At 44.9% G+C, this 22,122-nt stretch overlaps 1 protein-coding gene across 1 annotated transcript in view; it reads left to right on the forward strand.

Moving 5' to 3' along the window:
- The window catches only part of LOC126545491 (neural cell adhesion molecule 2-like), a 613,769-nt gene that overhangs the window by 584,465 nt on the left and 7,182 nt on the right, over window positions 1-22,122 (forward strand). Inside the window, exon 16 of the mRNA XM_050193381.2 lies at window positions 17,274-17,322. The gene's annotated coding sequence lies outside the window, so the exon portion shown is untranslated. The remainder of the gene's footprint in view (window positions 1-17,273; window positions 17,323-22,122) is intronic.

Here is a 22,122-nt window from a genome sequence, read left to right on the forward strand (position 1 = left end):
AGCGTCTTTATAAAGCATTCATGGTGCCACAGTAGTAGTAGTATAAAACCTTTATTGAAGATTAGATCCAGATCCAGTGGGTCGGTCACACAGTCCAGGGTCCCACTGGCGATAGCGGAGCGGCACACCGGGCTTGGTCGAGAATGGCCAATTGGTCCTCCCGCGCCGTGCTGGCTAGCCACACCTCCCACTGCCTGCTGTTGGAGTTTTGCCCCAAAAGGGGCGATTGAATTTCTTGTGGCCGACTTCATGGCATGACCATGCTATGTGGTCAAGAGATGGCCTTCCTCTCACAACGGGCAAGTGTTCGGGTACCGGGTGGGGTGTATGTCGTGTAGTAGGAGTAGGTGTGGGTAGGTAAGTGTTTGTAGTCTGCTCCACTCCCGCGTTTGGGCTGAGTCCATCGATTGATCTGGAAAACTATATCGTTGCTTTCCTCATCTCTGTGCCTCCAAGATATCTTTTGTTGTGATCGAGGATTCTACGAGAGTGCGTTCCGTCGCTTGGATGCTATATTCTCGGGCGAGGCAGTTCGCCCTCTCGTTCCCTGTCACTCCGGCGTGCGCTGGACACCATGTAAATGCGTGGTGTTGCGTGAGATTTCGTCCTAGAATTTTCATTGCGAGTTTGGGCAATATCACTTGTCATAAAAAGGCGACATGCTGATTGCGAGTCGATTAGTATTAAAGCAGAACGTGCTCTGTTTTCAGCGTCACGTATAGCCAGAGCCACCGCGGTAAGCTCTTCTGTGCCCACTGGCTCTGTTCTGAGTTGAGGAAATAGTAGTTTGTGCGTTTGTGGCTACCACTGTGAAAGTTTGATTATCCTATTTGCATGCATCCGCGTAATAAACCTCTGGATTTCTACCAAACCTGCGTTCGAGTGTCCTGACCCGTGCATAGCGCCGTTGTCTGCGATATTTGTCGCTCATGTTTTTATGGATTGGATAAACAGAGATCTGAGCTCATATGTCCGGTGGAAGAAGTTCTGTTTGGTCGTTACAATGTGTACCTCTGAATGGGTACCCTAATCGACAGAGAAGTGTTCGGCTTGCTCCGTGGCATTGAGCCTTTTTCATTGTGCGATCAGTGTTACATTCACGAGTTCCTCAAAAGTGTTCCTAATACCCAAAGCCTCAAAGAGGCTCGTGCTGGTGCAGATCGGTAGACCAAGCGCTGCCTTATAAGCTGTGCCCCAGTACGCTCGCAGTTTGACTGGCGTTCCACGAAGCTGGCATGGTGCGTCGCTCGAAGAATTGTTCGAGGAGAAACGGCAGGCGGGCTCACGCAGACTAGCTCTTGTCGGTCTCTTGGGCGACGGGAGCGGGCGACGTGTCGCTTCGAGGAGGTCTGCTCGTGCGTTGACGCTCGACCGGGTCTTTCCGACAGTTGTTGGACTCCCGAGCGTTGACGCCCGACCAAGCCAACGCGTCTTCCCTGTCCGTCTTCTCAGTTCCGTCTGTCTCTGCCCGACGTGATCTCTTCGCATTCCTTCGTAGACCGCTTGATCCACGCGCTCTTCGCTGTTTCGCTGGGCCCTTTTTTCTGTGGCAGCTGTTTATTTCTCGTCATTTTCCTGTTTTTTTATCCACGCCACTTGCGCACGCGCAGCGAGGCGTCGTCCTTGTTGTGAACGGTGCACGCGCCCTAGTGCACGTGCTTGGCCTATCTTTGACGCCACTTCGTCGTTATTTTCGATGCTTCGCTAGGACCACTTCTCCACAATTTGCAAAAGATATATATATAAAAGTAGGGGCAGGTGCAGGTGTCCTTTTCTAAATTCCTAAGACTGCGGTGCGTAGCCTGCATCTCGTGAAAGGAAACGGGCGAAAGGTAGGCGGCTCAGTCTAGTATTTTTTTTTTTTTTTTACAGTGGCTTGAGACCTCGTATGCGCTGCCAAAGGATGTTTGAAACATTCAGTAGCATGTCAAAAATGTGATTCCTAGCTACCGCTAACTGTCAATAACAAAGGCTGGTAAAGAACTACACTCTTAGAAAAAAGGCCGTGTCTGTTACTAACCTCACTTACTAAAACCAAAGGCTAGTAACGGCCTCTCACAAAGTTAACTTAGATTCTAGCAATGGCAGTTGGAAACGGCGCAGGTAGTTGCATTTACTACTCAAACGAGGTGGTGCATACGAGCAGCAGAAGTAGCCAGTTTACCAGCCATAGATAGTAATCGCCCTGGTGTAGTGGCATTTGATACCCAGTTAATTTAATGAGGCCCTCTTCCTTTTTCCTTTTCCTTTTTTGCTTACAAGCAACGCGCCTTTCTTTGTTTTTTGTTTTTTTTTGTAGAGAAATAATTAGGTCGCTTATGTTCTAAAACTGTAAATAAATGCGTATGCGTAAAAATAAAATAAAAGTGAGGACGGCATTGCTGCACAGCTTAGTGTTATTAATTACACCATCAAATATATAATGGCACGTAAGGGTCATGGCAGGAAAATTACATCGTGTGTAATAAACTGGGCTATATACAGAAATGAACAAATGTCGTAGAAGAACTAGGCATCACACAATACAATGATCAGCGGGACATGTGATCATCACGTTGAGTTACTGGCATACTCCGCAAAACTCTAACCATTGATTATACAGCCTCGACCCATCACTGAATCTGAAATTACCATCGAACCTTCCACGACGTGACGCAACACTGCTGTGTCGACTGTGGGTAGGAGTAGCATCCATTAACTCCTACAACTATCGTATTGGAATGGCGAACTCACCTATGTGCGCTAAGTGTAAGTGTGAAGAGTCCATCAATCATCTTCTGTGCCACTGTTCTCGCTTCGATAATCAACGCCAAACTCTCTAGTGTGCATTGAATAGACTGGACGATAGGCTATTTACAGAAGCAAAGGTCCTGGGAGCCTGGCCTCACAATTCATTAGCCCATAAAGCCATTCGAGTGCTTCTTCAGCGCCTGAAGGCGACAGGCTAGAGTGCCCGACTGTAGACATGCTGCACCTAGCTTAGTGCAGGTGAAAGTGCGATCAAGATTCACGTCTCTCTCTCTCTCTCTCTTTCACTCCCTCATTATCCTTCCCACGTGTAGGGTAGCAAACTCGACGAAGTCTGGTTAACCTCTCTGCCTTTCCTTCCTCCCCTCTCTCTCTCTCTCTGGGCTAGTTGGTGACCACTCATAATAACATGTGAGGCAGCGCATTACTACATGATACAAAGAAGCAGAATAAACGTACGAGACAACCGCAGCACTCGCAACTATGTTTTATTTTTGAAAAGAAAAGGGTTAATATATATGCAAACCAGTGCACCACCGTGCGACAATGAATGGCACTGTTTAACAAAAGAAAAGGAACAAAACACTCTTGTTCAACTAACCATTCAGCTAACCAGAAATCCAGTGAAATCATCGAGGCATTTCATATCGCAAAATGAAGAGAGACGTCTGTCATGCTGAATGAGAGCAACTCGTCATTTTTAGAAGGCCAGCAGGAAACGTGGTAAGATAATGTTCAAACCAGAATGTTTTGTTCGGTTTCTTTTGTTAAATAGTGTCATTTATTTTCGCATAATGGTGCGCTGATGTGTATGTATATTAACACTGCTTTTTTGAGATAAAACATTGTTGTGAGTGCAGCGAGTGTCTTGTCCATTTACTCTGCTCCTTTGTGTCGTGTACTGCGCGCTGCTTCACGTGGTAATATATAATAACAGACAGGCGCGTGCTGGCAGCAATCCCACTAATGGTATCTTGAACTGATTGCTCCAAGGCTCCGCCTCGGAGCAGCCAGATCTGGAGCCGCTCTTCGTCCCAGCCAGAGGCATGCAGCGCGTCAGCCGAACACGCCTAGAGTGACGGAAACGCTGGATCCGATCGCACAGAGGGAACCAGAGCGCTCTATCGTGTCATGGCGCTCTGAGTGCTCGATAACGACGTGCCGAAGATAGCAACGGTAGATGAGACCTGCTTGCGGCTGTTAGTATAGTCACAACTTAGTATACTGCCATAGCATTTAAGGGCTGGAAGCTCGGTTTGCACAGCCACCGTTGCTAAGTCACATCACCACTCTCACCAGATGACCAACAAAAACGACTTCACGTACCTGCTGCCGCCAGCGGGGATTCAACTCAGGCCACTGTGACAATGAGCTGCTGAGAGCCGCACGCGCTCACCCCTGCGTTATCGCGCAACACTTTCTCTTGGCATGTTATACCGCGGGGTTTGTGGCGTGCCGCCATTAGGGCTCGAATAACTTTTTTTTTAATTGGAGCAGAGAGAGACAGAGGAAAGGGGAAAGGAAGGGAGGTTAACCAGAGGGGAAGATCCTGGTTTGCTACCCTACGCTGGGGAGAGAGGGGAGGGGGAGGTAAAGTGATAACAAAGTAGAGATCAAGAAAGAAAGGAGCATAGACATACAATCACAGTCGGTCACTGTCGCCGCATACTGTCACCGCATAGCACAGTAGCACTTGCAGCACTATAAACATCTGTTCAGGCTACAGCCGCTTGTCCAATTCGGTTGATCGCTGAAAAGATGTCCTGGTTAAAATCTGCCGAACGCTGCTTCACAGAGCCCCACGAAGCTATCCTTGGCAGTTTGATTGCAACATATTGATATTCTTTGTAATAGACTTGTCTTTGTAAATATACTTTGTAAATAGTCTCCAGTTCTTAATCCTTCGTTCGCGTAACAATATAAAACAAAACTATATGTCTGGATTAACACCTCATGATTCACTGAATGGCGTGTATTGTCGGCGCTAGAAGTTTATGGCGCAAGGTATCTGCGGAAAGACTGATTGTCCTCGGAGCCTAGGCACGTAACATAGAATTATGAATTGCGCAGCCTGTACTAGTGCATGCGACGAACACAGGGTTACATTAATTCAGAGGCTGCATGCCCGAAGTGAGAGGAATTTGAGCTTTTTCGCGCGACTCGCGCGCCGCAAACTTCTGAGGACGACTTTTAATGTACAAAGTAGATATGCAAAGCACAAAAGTGCAACGTGCATACGTACTCCTCGAGGCATTAAGTTAACGTAATAAAGCAACCAAAAATTGACACGCTGATATTCCAAGAACATTATTGCAATGTAATGTTACAAGCCAAATATACAGTTAACACTGATAATAAGAAGTATAACAAATAAGAAAAGGCTGTAAGTGCTAACACAGTGTCCTTCATACGGACGCGGCCTATATCGGGTTGTTTGGGCATATTTGTTTATTGTATATGGAATATTATATTCTAATGACTGTAGTTTGCATTGAGTTCTAAAGCAAGAGAGGTAATCTGCCAAGTGTCATTATGACAAGTGAACGTAGAGGCATTATCAGCGCTTGGGTAGTTGACATGTAATCTTCAATTATATTGCCCGATTAATAAAAAGACATCAAGATGTGGTATTCGTTCATATTCCTTACTGTTGAGATGCCGTGAGCATGAACCATTGGTGAGAGAAATAGTAAGTCAAGAATGTGACAGGTAACGTTGGTATGTATTGTGAGAAATTTTACTCGCATTCGTTTAGATCGTAGTTGCATAAACTAAACAGCAGTAATGAATATGAGATGCAAGCAATGCTCGATATATTTGAAGTGTATTACGTTTCGGTATTAATGATCCACAGCGCGACAATGTCCCACAATCAACTGAAAGCTCTTACATTATTAATGTGAATATCCCTGCTCAACGTATGGATAACGAACTCCTAACATATTTCGTTCATTTCTCCTCTCAATGTCAGTATTAGCATATTTTATAGCGTAGAGCACTTCATGTGGCTTATTGCTTGCTCGCAAAATCGTGATTTTTGTTTTCGCCGGAGTAAATATACGATTTTTGCCTGGAAATATGTGAAAATCTTAACGAGTATAATGTTAGTCTTCAGGCAAAACATTTCCGTTCAGTCCAGGCAAATATATATTGATGTTATCTGAACATCTAATACCTTCACTGTCATATCTATGCAGCTTCAAGTTTACCTTGACCATGTGAATATCACACAAAGTACGTAGGTCCAACGAACTCTCCGCATGGCGAACTCTTCAGGGCCTTCGCTCTTCTCCTCAGTAATGCAACCCTTTTAAGACACTGGCTCGCCACCAAGGCTGTCGAGAAGTGGATGTTGGAGGAGACTTTTGTTACGCAATTGCAGGTGACATAGTGCTACTAAAGGATCTTGAATTGTACGAAGATCCCTTCACGCAAGTTTCGGCAATGGGCGAACTTTTCTCCATGGAAGAACTGGAGGCTGCTCTAGCCACTTGGAGGCGTTCCTCTTCGCCCGGACCCGACAACATCACGTACGCTGCTATCCGACATGACCATGAAGCACGAGAGACCCTGCTGCGCCATTTCAACGTCTCGTGGAGTAACGATGTTGTTCCCTCTGAGTGGAAGCGTAGCCACCTCATCCCAGTATTACTGATGACATCATATCGACCTATTGCTCTCGCCAGCTGTGTTGGCAAGTTGATGGAAAGGATGATCCTCACACGCCTCGAGTAATTTCTTGAACATTAAAATCTTTATCGAGACACGATGACAGGTTTATGAAGTGGCCATTCGTCGTTCGACAACGTCATTGATCTTGTGTCTTCGATTCAACAACAGAAATCATCCAAACGCCTCTCTGTAGCGCTATTTTAGATGTGAGGGGCGCTTATGACAATGTTTCTCACGAAGCCATTCTTAGCGCGCTCTTGGCTGCTGGAATCAGAGGCCGCACTTTTCGGTGGATTCGGAGCTACCTGATACAAAGGAGCTTCTTTGTATTCACTGAGGATGGTCAAACTACTGACCACTACACGAGATGTTTTGAGCCCGGTTTTGTTCAACCTGGCTCTGATTGGGCTGGTGGAATCCCTGCCAAAGTCGGTCAGTCTGTCAATTTACTCATATGATATCTGCATCTGGGCTTCAGGAGTAACTTGCCCGCAGGTTCGCGCAAGGTTACAAAAGGCTGCAACGATTACGTTTACGTATCTTCAGAGACAAGGCCTTGGAGTTTCAACAGCAAAATGCGCATTAGTCGCCTTCACGTGAAAACCGATGACTGGATACCCGGTGTCTATTAATGGCCACTCTATCTTGTACAAGAGAACCCATCGATCTTTAGGGATCATTGCCGACCGCTACCTCTCCTGGAGCTCCCCCGTATCCTACCTAAGAAAAAAACTCCTCTCGATCAGTCACCTTTTCAACGCCATCGTTCGAAAAGCATGGGGACCATCGGTGTGCTCTATGCTTCAACTGTACAAAACGCTCTTCATGGGGTTCTTGCGTTACAGCACTCCGGTGCTGTCAAGCACCCGGAGGGCAAATCTCAGAGTGCTTTAGAGCATGCAAGCTGAAGCGCTTAGAACCTGTCTGGGTCTACCGCGATGCGCTTCAACAACCGCAACTGCCATCGCTATTAAACATCTCATCAGTACGTATATCGCCACAGACACCCTTAGAAATCATCCTCGTCACCTTTCCCGACTACAGTCTCAACGCCTTGCTTCCCTCTCGGAAAATAGACCAGATGTAACATTTTTGGTCATTGTAGCCTCGTACCGATCCTCTCATTCATCCGATTTCACGCCTGCAGGAAGATCACCTTGTCTGTTGTGGTGTCTGCAGCCACAAGTGCGGCTTTTCATTCCAGGAGTTGCAAAGAAGTCCGACTAGCCTACTTGTACCCTGAATCAAGCCGCTCTACATCTACTGTATGATTCGTACTCCAATCTAGTTCACATTTACACAGATGGCTCTTCGACTCTAACCCGCTCTACTGGTGCGGTAGCCATTCCGTCGATGTCAATCTGCAAGCAGCTCAAGATCTGCCACGTCACAACATCCACAGCGTACGAACTTTCCGCTCTCCGTAGGGCGGCGCTATATGTGCCGCAACAGTCACCAAATCACTGGGCTATATTCTGTGACTCAAAGGCAGCCCTGTAATCACTCTTATCATCTCTACGCCGCAGCCCACATGAACAATCGGTAGCAGAAATACGATTACGCTACCACCAAGCGGTGGACAGAGGCCACGACATTGCACTTCAGTGGCTACCTGGGCACTACAACATTACTGAAAGTAATGAAAGTGCCGACAAAGCTGCCCGTGAAGCACATGATGTATGTGAAAGCAGCTCGAAACCATTGTTGACAACGTATGCAGCGCGGCACCTCAGTGGTCTTGCCCATATTATTACACTAAGGAAATGGAACATAACGGAGTTCACCAAACGGCTCCTATGTGCCATGGAACCGCATATGACATTGCAACTTTTACCTGACTGTAACCGACGGGAAGAAACACTACTGTGCCACTTGCGAGTAGGTGTTTCTTTCACAAACGCCTACCCTTTCTTAATCGGAATGGCGGACAGTCCCAATTGTAGCACATGTGGTGTCGAAGAAACGACCAAACATCTCCTGTGTGACTGCCCCCCATACGAAGATGAGAGGAGTGCCCTTCGGGCAGCTTTGGAACACTTAGACGACAAGGCCTATACGGAGAAGATACTGCGCCTGTGGCCTCGTGCGTCTGCTATGTGCAAGGCCACAAAGGCGCTGGTGCGTTTCTTGAAATGCAGCAGCCTGTATGACCGCCTATAAGTGACTCAGCGATGATTGGATGTGTGCGTAAAAGTGCAAACTGTAAACTTCTTTCTTACTTCTCCTCTTTGAATCCCATTTTCCCCTTCCCCATTGCAGGGCAGCCTACCGTGCTCAGCCTGGTTATATATATATATATATATATATATATATATATATATATATATATATATATATATATATATATATATCATCATCATCATCATTATCAGCCTAGTTACGCCCACTGCAGGACAAAGGCCTCTCCCATACTTCTCCAACTACCCCGGTCATGTACTAATTGTGGCCATGTTGTCCCTGCAAACGTCTTAATGTCATCCGCCCACCTAACTTTCTGCCGCCCCCTACTACGCTTCCCTTCCCTTGGAATCCAGTCCGTAACCCTTAATGACCATCGGTTATCTTCCCTCCTCATTACATGTCCGGCCCATGCCCATTTCTTTTTCTTGATTTCAACTAAGATGTCATTTACCCGCGTTTGTTCCCTAACCCAATCTGCTCTTTTCTTATCCCTTAACGTTACACCTATCATTCTTCTTTCCATAGCTCGTTGCGTCGTCCTCAATTTCAGCAGAACCCTTTTCGTAAGCCTCCAGGTTTCTGCCCCGTAGGTGAGTACTGGTAAGACACAGCTGTTATACACTTTCCTCTTGAGGGATAGTGGCAATCTTCTGTTCATGATTTGAGAATGCCTGCCAAACGCACCCCAGCCCATTCTTATTCTTCTGGTTATTTCAGTCTCATGATCCGGATCCGTGGTCACTACCTGCCCTAAGTAGATGTATTCCCTTACCACTTCCAGTGCCTCACTACCTATCGTAAACTGCTGTTCACTTCCGAGACTGTTAAACATTACTTTAGTTTTCTGCAGATTCATTTTCAGACCCACCCTTCTGCTTTGCCTCTCCAGGTCAGTGAGCATGCATTGCAATTGGTCTCCTGAGTTACTAAGCAAGGTAATATCATCAGCGAATCGCAAGTTGCTAAGGTATTCTCCATCAACTTTTATCCCCAATTCTTCCCACTCCAGGTCTCTGAATACCTCCTGTAAACTTGCTGTGAATAGCATTGGAGATATCGTATCTCCCTGTCTGACGCCTTTCTTTATTGGGATTTTGTTGCTTTCTTTGTGGAGGATTACGGTGGCTGTGGAACCGCTATAGATATCTTCCAGTATCGTTACATATGGCTCATCTACACCCTGATTCCGTAGTGCCTTCATGACTGCTGAGGTTTCGACTGAATCAAATGCTTTTTCGTAATCAATGAAGGCTATATATAAGGGTAGGTTATATTCCGCACATTTCTCTATCACCTGATTGATAGTGTGAATATGGTCTATTGTTGAGTAGCCTTTACGGAATCCTGCCTGGTCCTTTGGTTGACAGAAGTCTAAGGTATTCCTGATTCTATTTGCGATTACCTTAGTAAATACTTTGTAGGCAACGGACAGTAAGCTGATCGGTCTATAATTTTTCAAGTCTTTGGCGTCCCCTTTCTTATGGATTAGGATTATGTTAGCGTTCTTCCAAGATTCCGGTACGTTCGAGGTCATGAGGCATTGTGTATATAGGGCGGCCAATCTTTCTAGGACAGTGTTCCCACCATCCTTCAACAAATCTGCTGTTACCTGATCCTCCCCAGCTGCCTTCCCCCTTTGCATAGCTCCCAAGGCGTTCTTCACCTCTTCCGGTGTTACTTGTGGGATTTAAAGTTCCTCTAGCCTATTCTCTCTCACCTTATCGTCGTGGGTGTTACTGGTACTGTATAAATCTCTATAAAACTCTTCAGCCACTTGAACTATCTCATCCATATTAGTAACGATATTGCCGGCTTTGTCTCTTAACGCACACATCTGATTCTTGCCTATTCCTAGTTTCTTCTTCACTGCTTTTAGGCTTCCTCCTTTCCTGAGAGCCTGTTCAATTCTATCCATATTATAGTTCCTTATGTCCGCTGTCTTACGCTTGTTGATTAACTTAGAAAGTTCTGCCAGTTCTATTCTAGCTGTAGGGTTAGAGGCTTTCATACATTGGCGTTTCTTGATCAGATCTTTCGTCTCCTGCGATAGCTTACTGGTTTCCTGTTTAACGGCGTTACCACCGACTTCTATTGCGCACTCCTTAATGATGCCCATAAGATTGTCGTTCATTGCTTCAACACTATGGTCCTCTTCCTGGGTTAAAGCCGAATACCTGTTCTGTAGCTTGATCCGGAATTCCTCTAATTTCCCTCTTACCGCTAACTCATTGATTGGCTTCTTATGTACCAGTTTCTTCCGTTCCCTCCTCAAGTCAAGGCTAATCGAGTTCTTACCATCCTATGGTCACTGCAGCGCACCTTGTCGAGCACGTCTACATCTTCTATGATGCCAGGGTTCGCGCAGAGTATGAAGTTGATTTCATTTCTAGTCTCACCATTCGGGCTCCTCCACGTCCACTTTCGGCTAACCCGCTTGCGGAAAAAGGTATTCATTATCCGCATATTATTCTGTTCTGCAAACTCTACTAATAACTCTCCTCTGCTATCCCTAGAGCCTATGCCATATTCCCCCACTGACTTGTCTCCGGCCTGCTTCTTGCCTACCCTGGCATTGAAATCGCCCATCAGTATACTGTATTTTGTTTTGACTTTACCCATCGCCGATTCCACGTCTTCATAGAAGCTTTCGACTGCCTGGTCATCATGACTAGATGTAGGGGCGTAGACCTGTACAACCTTCATTTTGTACCTCTTAATAAGTTTCACAACAAGACATGCCACCCTCTCGTTAATGCTATAGAATTCCTGTATGTTACCAGCTATGTTCTTATTAATCAGGAATCCGACTCCTAGTTCTCGGCTCTCTGCTAAGCCCCGGCAGCACAGGACGTGCCCGCTTTTTAGCACTGTATATGCTTCTTTTGGCCTCCTAACTTCACTGAGCCCTATTATATCCCATTTACTGCCCTCTAATTCCTCCAATAACACTGCTAGACTCGCCTCACTAGATAACGTTCTAGCGTTAAACGTTGCCAAGTTCATATTCCAATGGCGGCAGTTTATTTATGTATATTTATGTAGTTTATTTATGTAGTTTATGTATATTTTGAGGCAGTTTGTCGTGTGCGTATCATGGCCACGCACGCTTATATCGCCTTCCGTTTCTCTACCACGGTTACGCTTTAAAACCACGGCGCTGCAATTTTGCTTCAGAGACTTTCCTTTCCTTCCTTCTTCTCCGCCCTTAAACTGGCCCTCTTAACTACAACACGCAGAGACAAAGCAACAGCGCGCGCATTAGATCCCATAGATGAGAGGAATATTTACAATTATTATTAGGGTTATAATTATATTCGAGTGCTGATTGCTGTGCTATCGTTTGTTAACGAAGCTTTCCCTCAAGTCTAAATATTTTAAGGCAGTTTGTCGTGTGCGTATCATGGCCACGCACGCTTATATCGCCTTCCGTTTCTCTACCGCGGGTGCGCTTTAAAACCACGGCGCTGCAGTTTCGCTTTCCTTTCCTTCCTTCTTCTCCGCCCTTAAACTGGCTCTCTTAACTACTACACGCAGAGACAAAGCAACAACGCGCGCATGCGATCCCATAGTTGAGATGAATATATATATATATATATATATATATATATTTATATATATATATATATATATATATATATATATATATATATATATATATATATATATATATATATATATATATATAAGCCATAGCTCTCGTAGTATAGCCCTCTGGGCCGTTTCCCTTTTTTTTTTTTCTTTCGAAAGTTGTCCTACTAGGGTTATTATAATTACACGGAGGTATTTCACCCTCGTCAGCAGCAGTCCTTGAGATAGTTATTCTGGCGGCTAGCTTCCCACGCTATGCGTGCCGCCATCGCACCTGGTTAAGCTTTTCCTAGACGCTAGAGTTATACTATGTCCGCGCAACCTTGAGCGATCGGAAAGCGCGTTTTCCTCTCTTGGCCGGCGGAGACGGGAGGCTTTGTTTCCGGCCGCAAAGCCCTCCACGTCTCAGTAAGGTGCCTGGTGGTGGTCTCGTGCGGACGATGCCCTCTCAGTGAGCGCATATTCCCCCTCATCTTTTAAGAGGTTCGATACTTACAAGCATTTGTCTCGCAAACCATATTTATTTCAAGGGAATTTTCCACGTCTCAATAATTTCTCTCGTCGTATTCTAGTGCTGATTGCCGTGTTATAGTTTGTTAACGAAGCTTTCCCTCAAGTCTAAATATCCTAAGGCAGTTTTCCTAGTCTCTAAAGCCGCTCGTGTTCGCTCTTCTCCTCGGGCAGCCATTTTTCCAAGAAAGTATGCCTTCCAACCACTCGGAAACCAACTATCGCGGACAACACCAGTCCCTTTCCACGTAAGTGTGAGGCTCGGAGCAGGAGCTGTGGCGCTTGAAAGTAACCTGGGGCTGACGAACCAACCGACTGAGCTATCTTTCCGGGCAACATCGAAGGGTCACGAGTTCAAATCACCTGTTATGTTCCTTTTTTTCCCCCTTTTCCTTTCTTTTTTTTTCTTTCTTTTTAATGTCTTCTCCTTTATTTTATCACTGTACGGGAACCCTCCTAAAATAAAATAAGAAATATATATATCTTCAATTATGTATGGCCACACATGTGCAGGTCATAAATACCAGGTTCTCTAGCTGAGTGCCATCCGTGCGGTATAACCGAGCTCAGATTGGTCCACCTTGACTGATCAAATAGGGCACCACTGTAGGTTAAATGAGGCGTACAACTCCTGCGGGACCCGCCATGGTTACTCAGTAGCTATGGTGTTAGACTGCTGAGCACGAGGTCGCGGGATCGGATCCCGGCCACGACGGCCGCATTTCGATGGGGGCGAAATGCGAAAACACCCGTGTACTTAGATTTAGGTGCACGTTAAAGAACCCCAGGTGGTCGAAATTTCCGGAGTCCTCCACTACGGCGTGCCTCATAATCAGAAAGTGGTTTTGTCACGTAAAATCCCATAATTTAATTTTTAATTTAACTCCTGCGGGGACGGTAGTGTATCCGCCTCCCGTGCAAGAGGACCGTGATTCAAATCCCGGGCCGCACAATTCTCCACCGGAAAATACAAAAAAAAAAAAAACGTGTGTTGAGACAATTGCACAAACAGGCCTGGAGTGCGGCCTTACCCGGTGACCAGAACCGGTAACGCACTCTCTCACCAGAGAGCAGGATTGGCCACCCTGGTGCAGTACTTGGCCACAACCTCCTATATGAACACAACAATATATATATATATATATATATATATATATATATATATATATATGCTGACCACGGCGGCCGCATTTCGATGGGGGCGCAATGCGAAAACACCCGTGTACTTAGATTTAGGTGCACGTTAAAGAACCCCAGGTGGTCAAAATTTCCGGAGTCCTCAACTACGGCGTGCCTCATGATCAGAAAGTGATAATATATATATATATATATATATATATATATATATATATATATATATATATATATATATATATATATATATATATATCAAGTATAATGATTCATACTTTATCCAAACCGTTAACATTTCATCCAGACATCAAAATATCCATTTCATCTGCATATACAGCAGAATAAACGTTGTTGTCTTATCTATATAATATGTCGTTTATGCGAACATTAGGAAACAAAGATCTAAATACGCTGCCTTGTGGTACTACACCTCACACAGAAAGAAGAAATCATTGATAAAACTCGATGAGGGTAAACTGCATTTTCTGCGTAAGTAGGATTTCACCATTTCTTGGCAGCACACAGCGAAGGCCATATTTCAACAGTTACTCTATTATTGTAGTGCGATCAAAGGGGAAATGTATGAACTCAAAGTATGAAACGTTTGTCAAAGCTTTGAAGTACATATTTTCTTCTAGCGTAAGCAATTCCGTTTTAGTTTACTGTCGCTCCCGGAAACAAAGAAAATAATTGAACTTTTATTAAAGGTGAAAAAAATTGTCACTTGCCAGAAAATCATTGTTTCAAATTCTTTAGATAAAAATGAGCAGTATATTTTTTTTATCTGGCTCGTCACTAAATTTGTATCATCTTTACGCAGTCCAGTTACTTTTGTTCTTTTCATAGCACTAGGCAAAAATCCCCATTATAAAGCAAGGTTCGATATACTAGTCCAAGGCAGCAAATAGTCTTACACATATCTTAATGACTTCGTTCATAAATCATGGGCAACTTCATATTTTCCATTATTTAGGTTTATCAAAATTCTAAAATCATCTGCCGGTGCGATAAAGAGGCTCTCAACTTAGCTGCTAGATAAATTATTCTGCATGAACAGACAGCGCTTGCCGGCAGGTCAATATTATTGAAATGTCTGTTGAAATTATAAGCAAGATCGCGAACAGTAAATTTCGTAGCCTTGTAATTTATTTTATAGGGGCAGGCCCGTTTATTTATGTGACCTAGTACCCTATAAAATGTGTCCAAAAAGTAACTGTGCAGTGAAAATGGTGATATTAAAATTTGAAGTTTTACTTGCGGCAGTAAAGTTGTCACTGCAGGACATGCTGAAAATGTGTCCCATCGGCTTAAAGACATGTCAGCACACGACGCTGAATTAATATTGCTGAAGACTCGGTGGAGTATCGCCGGAGTTGTCGGTGCATTGTGCTGGGTAATGGCTGTCTTGTAACTCCTGCAGTGTGCGAGCATTGTTGCCGTACAGCCGTCCTTTGAAGGTGCACCCCGCAGAACTCATCATGTGAACTACAAGCTTGTGCGCTCTCATATCGCACGCGAAACTGCGATGGCATTCACAAGTGTCATCACATCTTTGTTTATTTCCTCACTGCAAAATTACTTTTCAGACACCCTTTGCATATTACTTTCGAGGCAGCACATATCTGGCGGCCTTTGGAAAATACGTGCTGAGAACAATCTTCGCGTAGTACGCGATTTCCATTTTCTTAGCTCCCCGTTCAGCCTATTTCGCGCTGCTTCAAAAGCTTTTAACGCTGGTTGCAATTGCGCGCTGAAAAAGTAGTCATAAAGTGGGCCTAAAATGTTCTTCATCTTAATACAGCTCGTGTTTTACCCTCGTGTATATTATATCGTATATACCGTGCTTACTTAGCTAGATGTGAACAGTGAGCGACCGCTGCATTTTTGTCTTCACTTCATTCTTACTGTCTGTCACTCTTTGCTGTGCAAATTGTTTGTTGTGACTGCGACTTGCAATGGGTAATTTGGGCTTTTTGTAAACTATAGCGTTAGCGCGTTCCGACTTTTATTGAAATTTTATTTTAATGTTATGTATTGTTCGCGTGCTTTTTTGAGCCTAGCTACTTAAGCTTGGTACGCATTGTTTGGCTGAGCGAGAAAAAGCCACCATCACCTCTTCTACCAACTCAGTTATTAAAAAAACGCGTGTGGTTTAGTCAAATATGCGCATGTTATTACGTTAAGGTAATGGCCACTGTGACATATATTCCGTGTCTCTTTGGAGTGCAATGGTGTTTGTACTGTGTTGTGTATCTGGTACTTGAACCTAACCTGAATCGAATATACTAAGTCTTCGTTTTCGAGAAAGCGAGAGGGCGAGAATTTTCAGGACAGTGGGCAGGAAGGTAGAAGAATCGGCGTCACTCGCCTGTAGCCTTAAATTCAAGATCCCAAGCTAGATCCCGTATGGCATTCCTCACGCATCCACGGGTGGCAATAGAAAGTGATGAAACTGAACGCCGTTCTCTACAAGTGTCGTCGTTCAACGCGTAATCTAAACTCAAAACGACTTGCATTACTGTCGAAAGAGATTCAAAAGAAATCGCCGTTACCCACGCTGTGATGCCCAGCGGTGACGCAGGATGTACTCAGAGTGATGCATCATCAGTACACCAGAGCACAGCCGTGACAGAACCGCCACATGACAAACCAGTACGGTCAGTGAACGATTCGTAGTCTATTATGAACTCTGTAGTCTAATACGGACCATAGAGGCAGCAGGAACACTTCCAGCTTTTAATTTAATTAATTTTCTTGCTAACCGAGCATATTTTATGGACTCAACACGGTAGGGTTAGCGCGTCGTCTAAACAGCATGTCGTTAGGCAAGCTAGTTGGGATTTCCATGCAGGTTTAAGTAAAAAGAAATTGGGTGAGCTAAATGTACGCTAATATAAACTGGCAACAATCTGCTTTTACCCGCCTGCGTTATTTCAGCTTTCCCATTATCTGCCGCCGAAATAGGCGTGCACGTGAAGCACGTTGTACGTTTGTGAAGCGTTCTTCCTGGCGTCAAAATCGTCGGAGTAGACAGCTTGGTTCGAAAGTGTTACAAGTTTTTTTGTTTTTTTTTGAGAAAATTCTGCCCTCCGACCTCGCTCTGTCAAGAATTCCTTTGTAGCAAGTGTTCTTTTTCTTGTTTAACCAAGTGTTATCAAACATTTTCTGAGAAAAGAGAGAGCTCGAACAATGAAATGATGTCAAGTACTGCGATTTGTTCTCGCAGAAGCGCCGCTCTCCAAATCAAAGCATCGCCGATACTAAAGGACGCGGGAGAAAGAGATGGATTCCGAATGAGAAATATTCCAGTAAAAGTATCGTGGATCTACTATGCCTGTGCTGCTGTCGTCCCCATTTGCTGCGATATTTTCGTGACTAAATCACTTTATGTATTTCTATTTCTACTCCCTTACGTTCTCTCTCTGTGATTCGTTTCGCAGACGCAAAAACAGAAGCTGACTCTCCTTCACTTGGCTATGTGTCACGCTGGTAAGTGCTTCTTCCTTGCTGCCTTTTTCTTTTTCCGCAATAGCAGAAAAACGGGGCGACGTGGGATAAGAAGAGAGCTTGGGAGGAAAAAGGGGAGGAGAGAGGTGTTCTTTTATCTTCGGCACAAAGTGCTATCCGACTGTCTCATTGCTTCGTTTAGGTAGCAGAACGGTCGGGTACGCCTGACTCAGCCCTGCACGTATCGGCGATGAAAACAGCGGAGCCAGTGTTGGAACCTCTGGGCTCTCCTCCTATAGCTTCATATATGGCTGCTATTAAAGTATATATCCTATGTGTTTTTCAGACTAACCAACACCAATTCCCTAAAAAGGCAGCTAGAATGCTTTTTCTGACGACACCAGAATGACTTCACGAAAGCGCTGGTACAATGACTTTTCTTGGTTAAAATAAAGTAAGTTATCGCGCAGGACACTATAAAGCTGGCTGAATCTTAATCTCGCCTTGTAATATTGTCATCATTGCAAGCACCTACACGACCTCACTAGTGCGCCAAGGAAGAGTGCGCTGCCAATGTAAGGAGTGTTTCAGCGGGATCGTCTCACCTATACTTTAGGGAATATGCTGTGAGTGAGGGCATATTTTTTGTTGCGGGTCAGTTACACAGAGGGAATGCTCGCGTTAGGAAAGCAAATATCTTCTTTTAATAATAATGATGGAAACATCTGTGAAACACCAGACAGGGGAAAATGTCGCGTTTTTACGTATATTACGTAGGCATATATTATATCAGAGCGACTGCCTGTTTTATTACTAAAGTTATAAATGTACTAGGTCCGTCAAAGGATAGGTTTTTCCACTTAGTTAGTTAGTTAGTTAGTTAGTTAGTTAGTTGGTTAATTAGTTAGTTAGTTAGTTAGTTAGTTAGTTAGTTAGTTAGTTAGTTAGTTAGTTAGTTAGTTAGTTAGTTAGTTAGTTAGTTAGTTAGTTAGTTAGTTAGTTAGTTAGTTAGTTAGTTAGTTAGTTAGTTAGTTAGTTAGTTAGTTAGTTAGTTAGTTAGTTAGTTAGTTAGTTCCACTTATGATTTTTAAGATGGTGCTGCAATGAAAGGCAACTTTCGGAGGCTCACAGCCTTCCCAAAATGAGGGCTTTTACGCATAATTACATTATTGCACATAACCATACGTTAGAGACGTATGTGCCTTGGACATGCATGTGGCACGCGTGAGAAGAGACATGGTGATCTTAATAGCGTTCATGATTTCGCTATTTTCCACAAAGATCGTAAAACGCGCAGCCGCATTTCATTGCAACGTTTTGGTTGAACATGGGCCTGGCATCCTTACTAAGTCGTGTGCGGCTAGCAGTGTTGTGCAGTTACATTTTTGCACAGCCTCCACTTTGCACTATCCCATCGTGGGCAGTCGAGTTTGTAAGCCGCATGTCTGAAAGGAGGTGCCGTTTGAAATTGTCATCGGCTAATTAGCGCTCTTCGCTCAAGCGTAGGACGAAATGCATACGCCACCTGAATAATCCAACATCTCCTTATAAGCATTTAACGACATAAAAATGCCCGTATGTGTCTATTCCGGCTTCGCAGAAACAAGAAATGCAGTATGTTGTTAGCTACGACTGGATTCGAGTTAACGTTAGGCTATGATTACGACCAGCAGCGACGCATTTATGCATGGGCGGGAATTGCACAAAGTCCGTCTATCTTTTTTCGCTGCTGACCGTCACCCAAACACGTTTGCTGCGTCTGAACCATTTGTGTCCGTAACAACTGCGGCACCTGCGGGGTATTGGCCCCAACACGAACCTACCGACACGGCGCCATGCGACGAACAGTTTAGCAAACGTTTGTTCACATAGGCGTCTGACACAGTCGATACGGTGACCTTTTACTTTGACGCATCAGTATAAGGCACCAATGTGTGCATGCGTGTGCGTCTGTGTGTGTGTGTGGCTCGAACAAGTTTTTCGTCTTTCTTTTTTCTAATACCGCGTGGTTCGAGCGCGGTTCGAACTCTTCGTATGGATTAGCCAAAGCGGCGGACTTTACTTGCTTGACAAATTGACTTCTCGGTCCAACTAATTCACCCAAACAGGCCGAATTGCGCTATATGCGCCATGCGATAGTTAGAAAACATCTGTTCAAACTAAAGAAAAACAACCAATATGTTAGCAGTCGCCTGAAGAATGGCAACATCCATGCAGGAGCGTTTGTGTCCTCCAGTGTAAAGTAATTCGTAATTATTAACTAATTATTTTATTGATTACAGCTGCTGTGTCATTAGTATTTCTGGAGTGCATTTTGTAAACATCAATTTCAGTTCTTTGTAGCGCTACCTTTTTTGTGGCTCTTTCCACGTTTAAAGGGACATCGTCAAAATTAACGAAATAAAGAAAAAAAGAAACGTCGCAAATGCACCATCAACCACGCAGCGAACGAACTAATTTTGACGCGTGTAATGGCCACTCACGCTCATAAGTATAACATACGTCACGTTCCTTCGAGGTATATCCGCTACATTCGGGACGCTATTTGGGTTAGGCTTGGCGAGGCAAATTGATAGCCTGTGCGGCGGTTCTTGGTAGTTTGGCTTTCGCGGATTGCTTATCGCTGTCAGGTGTCGCACGCTGTAGGCTTGAGCAGGAATTAAGCGGCTGCACCAAGATAAACACCCGTAAAATCAATATAAACATTCGCCCACTGCACCAGCAGTTTAAGTAACTAGGTTAGTAAATGTCTCCAAGAGCTCCCCCCCCCCGCCCAGAAACAAACAAACAAACAAAAACAACTCCAAGGCAACTTAAATCCGCCACTGGTGACAACAGTTGCGGCGTATTGCATGTGATGTCCCGCGTGGGAAATCTGAAGGACCTGCCCGCGCAGTAATATGCAAGTTGTACAGTTCATGAAGCCACTGCCATGCATACTTGCTTCTTTATATGAAGATCAAATGTGCTCATGATTCTTAAAGTTAGAGCAGGGACTATAACGTTTACTGTAGGTTCAATTGACCTAGTTGGTTTCATTTCCCTAACACTATTGTTTTTCGTGTTTTCTCGGTGTCGTCGTTTGTTCTCGCGGTGTTAGGGAAATTAACTTCTACTGAAAAAGGATTTTTGTCTTTCGTCTTGAATCAAAAGATTTTTTTTTGGGGGGGGGGGGGGAATTACAGGTTGGTGCTTCTGAATTTTCACACAGCCTTGTCATGGTTTGGCCATTACAGAGAGAGAGAGAGAGAAGGGAAGACAGAAAGGTAGGGAGGTTAACTAGATTGAGTCCAGTTTGCTACCCTACACGTGGGGAGGGGAATGGGGAGTGAAAGGGGGAGAGAGAGAACTTAGGTGTAGGATGTCTACAGTCTGGCACTCAAGTCTGTTGCCCTCAGGTAGCGAAAAAGCGCTCGAACTGCTTTATGGGCCAATGAACTATGAGGCCAGGCCCCCAAGATCTTCGCTTCCGTAAATGGCCTGTCATCCAGTCTATTTAAGGCACACTGGAGAGTCTCGCGTTGATTATCGAAGCGAGAACAGTGGCACAGAAGGTGACTGATGGTCTCTTCACACTTGCACGTAGCGCACATTGGTGAATCCGCCATTCCAATACGATAGCTGTAGGAGTTGGTGAATGCTACTCCTACCCACAGCCGACACAGCAGTGTTGCGTCACGTCGTGGTAGGTTCGCTGGTAATGTAAGTTTCAGTGATGGGTCGAGGATGTGTAAACGACACTTAGAGTTCTGAGGTGTATTCCAGCAACCTAACGTGATTGTACGAGCGAGACTGCGAAGCTCTCTTGCAGCGTCGACTCTGGATAAAGGTATAAGGAGTGTCGGTGAGCCAGCCTGGGCACGTCGGGCAGCGTCATCGGCGAGGTGATTACCAACGATGCCACAATGTCCCGGCAGCCACTGAAATATGATATTATGTCCTCTTTCAGAAGCGCAATGGCAGGTTTCGTGGATTTGTGACACCAGCTGTGCATAATTGCCACGTCGTAAACTTCTCAAGCTCTGGAGGGCTGCTTTCGAGTCACAAAATATTGCCCATTTGTTGGGCGGTTCTTTTTCAATGTATTCGACAGCAGCGCGAAGAGCGGCCAGTTCAGAGCCTGTAGATGTCGTTACGTGTGATGTCTTAAACTTGATGACGACCGATTGAGATGGTAGAACAACGGCGCCCGTAGAATTTTCCGAGACGGAACCATCCGTGTAAACATGAATTCGGTTAGAGTATGAACAATGCAGAAGTTCCAATGTGATCTGCTTGAGAGCCGCGGTGGTCAGGCTAGCTTTCTTCACTATTCCTGGAACAGCAAGGTACACAGGAGGCTTCTTCAAGCACCACATAGGGGATGGCGTTCTTGTTGCGGGTGAGTGCCTCAAAGACAAAGAGTGCCGGTTAGCCGCAATTGATCTGGAGAACGCTGCCCTGGGTCTTTTCTCAGGCAATCGAGCGAGATGGTGGTCAGGGACTCTGGATATATGGCGAACATGCACCCGGAGCGCGTCGATATCTATATAGGTCCTTATTGGGTGGTCTCTCGCGGTGGCAATTGTTGCCACGGTTGAAGCATTTCGAGGTAGCCCCAGACATGTTCGAAGGGCTTGGCCTTGAATGCTCTGTAGGACATGGATGTGAGTTTTGTTAGCATTGGACAGCACTGGTGTGCTGTATCGCAAGTATCCTAGGAAGAGCGTCCTGTATAGTTGAAGCATAGATGCCACGGATGTGCCCCACGTTTTACCGGCGAGAAACCTTAGTATATGGGAGATAGAAGTAAGCCTCTTCTTCAAATATGTGATGTGGGGGCTCCATGAAAGGTCTCTGTCT

Source organism: Dermacentor andersoni, chromosome 1 (genome assembly GCF_023375885.2).
Source record: "Dermacentor andersoni chromosome 1, qqDerAnde1_hic_scaffold, whole genome shotgun sequence".
Classification (NCBI taxonomy): domain Eukaryota; kingdom Metazoa; phylum Arthropoda; class Arachnida; order Ixodida; family Ixodidae; genus Dermacentor; species Dermacentor andersoni.